This window comes from Schistocerca piceifrons, chromosome 2, assembly GCF_021461385.2.
Source record: "Schistocerca piceifrons isolate TAMUIC-IGC-003096 chromosome 2, iqSchPice1.1, whole genome shotgun sequence".
In the NCBI taxonomy this organism is placed as follows: Eukaryota; Metazoa; Arthropoda; class Insecta; order Orthoptera; family Acrididae; genus Schistocerca; species Schistocerca piceifrons.
In genome coordinates, this window is record NC_060139.1 from 833,487,110 (window position 1) to 833,494,945 (window position 7,836).

Sequence of the window (7,836 nt, forward strand, 5' to 3'; positions counted from 1 at the left end):
CTCTAATCCAGTAAATTCCAATGCACAAGTCATATTCTGTATCACTTGTAAATTCATATTCAGATACGCAGTCATATGTTGTTGTTGTTATGGTCTTCAGTCCTGAGACTGGTTTGATGCAGCTCTCCATGCTACCCTGTCCTGTTCAAGTTTCTTCATCTCCCAGTACCTACTCCAACCTACATCCTTCTGAATCTGCTTAATGTATTCATCTCTTGGTCTCCCTCTACGATTTTTACCCTCCACGCTGCCCTCCAATGCTAAATTTGTGACCCCTTGATGCCTCAGAACATGTCCTACCAACCGATCCCTTCTTCTCGTCAAGTTGTGCCACAAACTCCTCTTCTCCCCAATTCTATTCAATACCTCCTCATTAGTTATGTGATCTACCCATCTAATCTTCAGCATTCTTCTGTAGCACCACATTTCGAAAGCTTCTATTCTCTTCCTGTCCAAACTATTTATCGTCCGTGTTTCACTTCCGTACATGGCTACACTCCATACAAATACTTTCAGAAACGACTTCCTGACACTTAAATCTATACTCGATGTTAACAAATTTCTCTTCTTCAGAAACGCTTTCCTTGCCATTGCCAATCTACATTTTTATCTTCTCTACTTCGACCATCATCAATTATTTTGCTCCCCAAATAGCAAAACTCCTTTACTACTTTAAGTGTTTCATTTCCTAATCTAATTCCCTCAGCATCACCCGACTTAATTCGACTACATTCCATTATCCTAGTTTTGCTTTTGTTGATGTTCATCTTATATCCTCCTTTCAAGACACTGTTCATTCCATTCAACTGCTCTTCCAAGTCCTTTGCTGTCTCTGGCAGAATTACAACGTCATCGGCGAACCTCAAAGTTTTCATTTCTTCTCCATGGATTTTAATACCTACTCCGAACTTTTCTTTTGTTTCCTTTACTGCTTGCTCAAGATTCAGATTGAATAACATTGGGGAGAGGCTACAACCCTGTCTCACTCCCTTCCCAACCGCTGCTTCCCTTTCATGCCCCTCGACTCTTATAACTGTCATCTGGTTTCTGTACAAATTGTAAATAGCCTTTCGCTCCCTGTATTTTACCCCTGCAGTCATATAGCTTATCCAAATGTTAGTTTTAAGTTTTTCATGCAACAATCTGTTGAGGGCTTAAAGGACAGTGAAACTGACACTCGTACAATACGCACACTGTGTAATGCAGGTTAGATTCCGTTTACTGGTAGCTCAGGTTGCTTATCGAGTCCGTTTTCACAGACGAACATTTGTTGTAGCTACGTTACATATTGGTTGCGTATACGTCACAAGCTGTGTGGCAAACTGACGTACCTTGTATATACTGAGGGGCGGTTGACGGCTGAGTAACACATTCTGTCTTGGAATTCCCGTTTTCGACAGCAGTAGTGTTAGGGCAGCAATTACTCACTGGAGTTGGTGTTTCTACGTTAAAATTAACAGCTCGAGAGGCATCACAGGACGTATTTCTAAAGCAACAACGTGCTGTGAACACACATGGTCTGCAGGAGGTGGTATGCGATGGTGTTGTTTTGCTTAAGATAGTGTGACCGTTGGGATGGAGATGTGCTGTTCACTCAATCGTTCTAAGATCAACGAGGGTGCAAGATGGTATACCTACTTCAACAGGTGTTGTTTGCTGTAAATGTGGAATTCAAAGCATACAAAAAAAAGTTACTAGCAAAATATTGTTGGATAGTTCCCAAAAGTCAGTCAGCGCTATTTAAGTACAGTGATGCTATACGTGCTACTCCCTCCAACTATTAACAAATTTTTCATTAAAACTAGCGTCTTACATGCCATGTACTCGCTTATATACTCCATCCTGATTTCTAAATTTAATCTGCTTACGATAATAATACAGTCCATCCAGCGAAGGAGTAGAATAAGGTGTATGTAACATAGTTACCAAACGTCTGTAAGGGTTGCTTAAGTAAACTGATACTGTGTATGGTACACCCTACCAACACTAACGAATGTGCCATTACAACTACAGTCTTCCATGCCATGTGCGTGCATATAGATCTCCTTTTGATTTCAAAATGTAACTTGCTTAGGGCGAAAAAAGGTTTCGGGTAACCCAGAGGTATAATGGAACGACATGCATCTAATTTGATCTCCAAACGTCTCTCAGAGCTATTGAAGTACAATGGTACTATGTGTGGTACTCCCTCCCGCCATTAACAAATGTTCCATCAAAACTAGAGCCTTCCATGTCATATACGTGCATATACACTCCATTATAATTTAGAAATTTAATTTGAACGCGAAGATAAAACACCAAGTAATTCTAAAGTGCATTGGAATCAGTTGCGTGTAACATAGACGGCAAATGACTGCCAGGGCTATTTAAGTACAGTGACGCTGTGTAGGGTATTCCCCTTCATAACTAATAAATATCCGCTCATGCTAGCTGAGTGGTCAGTGCGACGGAATGTCCTACCTAACGGCACGGGTTCGATACCCGGCTTGGCCGGAGATTTTCTCCTGTCAGGGACTGGGTGTTGTGTCGTCTTTATCATCATCATTTATCCCCAGCGACACGCAAGAAGCCGAAGTGGCATCAACTCGAAAAACTTGTACCAGGCGAACGGTCTACCTGACGGGAGGCCCTAGCCATACGGCATTTCCATATTAACAAATGTTGTATTAACACTAGAGTTCTCCGCACCGTATACACTCCATACTGGTTTTTGGAATATACTCCCGTGTCGCTAGCACTTATGATCAAACTCGAACAGTCCATTTCCACAGTTTTAAAGCAGAGCTTAAAAACAATGTTCTTTTTAGCGGAGGGATCTTCCTGTCACATTCCTACAGAAGCGGGAAAAGTCTGTGAAACGGTCACTGCCAGCAAGGTAGATTTCTGATGGGGTGGTGAGAAGGTGTTTGAAATTCTAAGAAAAAGAATTGTAAGGACTGGTGGCTACAGCTATATTCTAGGCAGCTGCTCCATCAGAATAGCCATTTTAACGTTAGCCATTTCCGATTTATTTGGTTTGATCGAGGGTCCTTATATACTTTCCAGCTACCACATTTTACAGGAGGTGAAATTCAACAGTTCAGGTTACTAAGGGAGGCAGTTATCACTTTTTCTATCGTGCTATTCACATGTGACATTCGAACCACTTAGAGAAAGCATGCTGTATCTGACCTACATCCACCTCTATACCGCTGCCCCCGAAAGGCCTAAGAGCTACGGTACGGCTTCTCACAGTTTCTTCAAACATATGACCATTATCAAGCATCTTACTCTCGCATTCTTTTAGAAGTGAGAAAGGTCTGTGACACAGTTGCTGCCAGGAAGGTAGATTTACAATCAGATGCTGAATACATGTTTGAATTTCTAAGAAAATAAGCATAAGCTGTAGGAAAAAGAATTGTAGGAACTGGTAGCTACTGCGATACTCTAGACAGCCACCGCATCAGGACAGCAGTTTTTAACGTCGGCCATTTCTAACTGATATACTTTGATCACGCGCATTCATATGCTTTCTTGCTGCTTTTACTTACCATTCCTGCTGCCATCATAGTCTCATCATCATGTAGGAGACATGGTTTTTCAGCCCTGACAGACGAACTTGAGAAATTTACCACGTAGATAGCTGCTAAAGCCACAACACACATTTGAAAGTGTTGATCAGTTTGACTCGTCCTATCAAGAAGGTGAAGGCTGCAGAACGAGCAGACGTGACGAGTCACGTACAAGTACATATACCAAACAAGTGAACCGAAAACACACACACACACACATCTGGCAGGGAGGGACTGCCCCTCGTGGACCTCACCCTTACGCACAGCGCATTAAGTGGATGGCAGGGAACAATGCGAATGTGGTTTCAGATAGATTGGTAAGCGCATTAGCTGCCAGTAGACTATAGCGCTAAACCTGACGCTGTTTCGGGTGGTGTGGTGCAGTACACTAGCTGGCTGGTAGACTATACTGTGCGGACGTGGTTTCGAGCAAGGTAGTGCAGCGCATTAGACAAGGGTATTGCATAGCGCTGTACCCGGGTGCCATATGAGATTATGCGGTACCAGGCAGGTGGAAAGAAGGTAATGTATTTATCACTAACCACAGAGGCACACAGACAATTTTGCTCGATCATTACGTATGTGACTAGCAAAGAACGAAGATATTCAAAATAGTGCTGCAAAGTAGTCTACATCGTGCAGTAATTTGCGTGATATGTATTTACTCGTAGATGTGGGGTCCTGTCTTTAGAAGGGTTGCGGCACCGGTAAGCTCTAGTGATTTGCAGAGGACTGGGTATCGGTGGCTATTGGAGCCGAATGTAAACAAATGTAACTATTAAATCTAAGATAGCCAAAGAGATCTCATAGTGTTCTATTACGTCACTGACTACAAATCACTAGAAGCAGTACGATCGTAAAAAATATCTGTAGGCAAGCATTCACATGATGGTGAATTTTTCCCTGAACGTTAGTGTGCTATTTCTTCTCATTGTGATAGCTCTCTACATAGCCAGCATTGTAACTACGGAACACTGCTGTTGCAAGGTGATGAGATTTCGAGAGAATTAGCAGGGGTATGTGACTTGGCTGGGAGTGTCAGTTCCTCCTGCTCTGGCATACGCCGACTATCGTGCAAGGACGTATGTAACATAAATAAAAGACGTGAAGGCTAATGGTTCCGAGCGCTATGGGACTTAGCTACTGAGGTCATCAGTCCTCTAGAACTTAGAACTACTTAAACCTAACTAACCTAAGGACATCATACACATCCATGCCCGAGGCAGGATTAGAACCTGCGATCGTAGCGGTCGCGCGCTTCCAGACTGTAGCGCCTAGAACCGCCCGGCCACTCCGGCCTGCGCCGGCCGAAGTGGCCGTGCGGTAAAGGCGCTGCAGTCTGGAACCGCAAGACCGCTACGGTCGCAGGTTCGAATCCTGCCTCGGGCATGGATGTTTGCGATGTCCTTAGGTTAGTTAGGTTTAACTAGTTCTAAGTTCTAGGGGACTAAAGACCTCAGCAGTTGAGTCCCATAGTGCTCAGAGCCATCTGAACCAACCACTCCGGCCTGCAGACGTGAAGGCTTTTTAACTGTAATTACCCCTTTGTTCTTCGATAAATATGTGATAACGACGAAGTGGTGGGAGAGTTTTGCTACTGGGGATCTATGGTAGACCGTTCGAAACCACAGCCAGCTGGTGTGAGTGTGGACGTACCGTAAGTTTTCGGACGCTTATACTTTATAAATGATAATCACGGTACTTGTCGAGAATGTTATGCTGTTTGAAAGTAAAGTTTTTCGATTCAAATTGCTCATTAAAAATGAAATTAGGATCTCTAGCATTACGCGAAAAAATTTCCAACTATTCCATAAGATCCATGTATCTACGTTTCTCCTTTGTGTGTAGAACAGTAGCACTGTTTTTAATTTCGTCTGCTACATACTTTCCATCCTTTAAATGTGTATGAAATGTCGATGGGTTGCTTTTGACGATGTTAGAATGTCCTTTAGGTCGTGTATATATTTTTCTACCGGCTTGTCCAATGTAAAAGTTATTGCAATCGTTGCACTGTGTTTTATGTATGGCTGGCCAGGCGCGGTGGCCGAGTGGTTCTAGGCGCTTCAGTCCGGAACCGCGCGACTTCTACGGTCGCAGGTTCGAATCCTGCCTCGGGCATGGATGTGTGTGATGTCCTTAGGTTAGTTAGGTTTAAGTAGTTTTAAGTTCTAGGGGACTGACGACCTCAGATGCTAAGTCCCATAGTGCTCAGAGCCATTTTTTGATTACGTATTTCAGGCCGTTATACAAAATGTTTAGCTAATCCTGTCAGATATTTGTACGATATGTGGTAAAAGGTCATATTTTGGTTGGATTTTCTCTCTTCCTTTACACAGAAATGAAAAAAAAACGATGATGACATGAGGTATTGTTGATTATCCCATCAGATGTGGTTGGTTTGGGAAAGGATCAAACATGCTTTAAAGAGGAGACTGGCATGCGACATCTCGAAATACCATCTTTTGCAAATACGCCTAATGGCAAATGCACATGAGATTGTACGTTTTTCTTGTATTGCTCACTTGTACGAGCTTTCTTAAGCATATTTTATCTGATGATGATTAATCGAAACGCGCTATAAGTAAAGTTTTTAGTGACCAAGACGTTTACATGGAATTAGTACTTTCCAAGTCTGAATGGTCGCATACCTTACAAATGGAAGACTTCATCAATTAAATGGAAGACTTATTATGTGCCTATGAATTGCCATCGTGATGGGCTGGTAATAGCAGATCACCTGGTGTTAACCAGTTTGATGTAGGAAATAGTCAAAGTTGCAAAATTCAATCAAAGAAATAAAAAACTGAATATTGCAACTTTGGCTGTTTTCTGCATCAAACTATTATGTGTCGCGCTAATGCATTGCTGTGTAATTTACAGTATGCAGGTAGTCAATAATGATATGTTTGGCCGTCTATATTGTGATGCACTTGAATGAAATAACTGTTGCGTTAAGGAACCCATATTAGAATCAGCAGTTGTGCCACCAGAAACTTTCAGCTTGAGGATGGTGCACTGGTAGGCCAGTCCCACTCTGCTCCCTGTTGCCTACTTACTCACGTGTGCAACAGTTTCTACATTTGACAAGCCCAAAAATAAATTGTATTAGCTCAATAGGGTTGGTGGTGGTGGTGGTGGTTAGTGTTTAACGTCCCGTCAACAACGAGGTCATTAGAGACGGAGCGCAAGCTCGGGTTAGGGAAGGATTGGGAAGGAAATCGGCCGTGCCCTTTCAAAGGAACCATCCCGGCATTTGCCTGAAACGATTTAGGGAAATCACGGAAAACCTAAATCAGGATGGCAGGAGACGGGATTGAACCGTCGTCCTCCCGAATGCGAGTCCAGTGTGCTAACCACTGCGCCACCTCGCTCGGTAATAGGGTTGTCCAAGACGTTTATATGTCACTGTTGACTCTCTTCCTGATGACTGATTGGCATGTTTGCAACGTACCTTGGAACTGTTGCGTAATGCAGCTACTTTGGTTCTGCCAGTGATCATGGGCGCAAAAAATTTCGGCTAGATAAATAAATAGTCTAATTACTTAGTTATTGTAACCGCATCGCTATGACTTTATTCTTACAGTTAAAAGTACATAACCAGTCATTTACTACTACGAATAAATCGATATAAAAAGGTTAGGCGTTGATCAAAGATAATGTGGTTAGTTATAGTTTTTTTTTTTTTCAATGAATCTTCCACTCTGCAATAGAATGTGCTCTGTTCTGAAATTTATTGGCAGATTAAAACTGTCGGCACACGAACTCAGACCACTTGCCTATTACAAGTAACACCGTTATCGACTGAGCTATCCAGGCATGATTGACAATGCTTCAAGCTGCAATCCCGCCACTACCTCTCTCCTACTTTCCCTTAGTTGAGTCTCAAAGAGAAAATAAAATCTTACAACAAACTCAGGAAGAAAACTGGTTAACAGTCAGAAGACTTCGGTAACGTAACACACCAAAAATTTAATAGCATACTGTCGCTACACTGAACTGCATACTGAAGACTTATCTTGTGATATTGCCGTTAGTTGTGGAATGGCTGGGAAAGCTATTTCGGGCCGTGAAGCCACACGATACTGTAGCCGCTGAGAGAGATATAAAACTCGGCAAACTTTGGCTTCGCCGATGAAAGCGTCAGCACGGAAGCTTCCGGAGGGCCGCCTGTCTAGAACTGAAAGCAACTGGCAGACTTGAACGACTCTGCACAATTACCAAACGGCACGCCGGCACGCCCCCTTGCCGGCTTCCGTGTCACAACCAACACTTGGCAGCAGGCATT

General features: G+C 42.9%; 1 non-coding gene across 1 annotated transcript; it reads right to left on the reverse strand.

Moving 5' to 3' along the window:
- Positions 1–6,849: 6,849 nt before the first annotated feature.
- On the reverse strand, positions 6,850–6,922 carry Trnaa-cgc. The gene has a single exon. It is a non-coding gene; the product is annotated as a tRNA-Ala (tRNA).
- Positions 6,923–7,836: the final 914 nt, after the last annotated feature.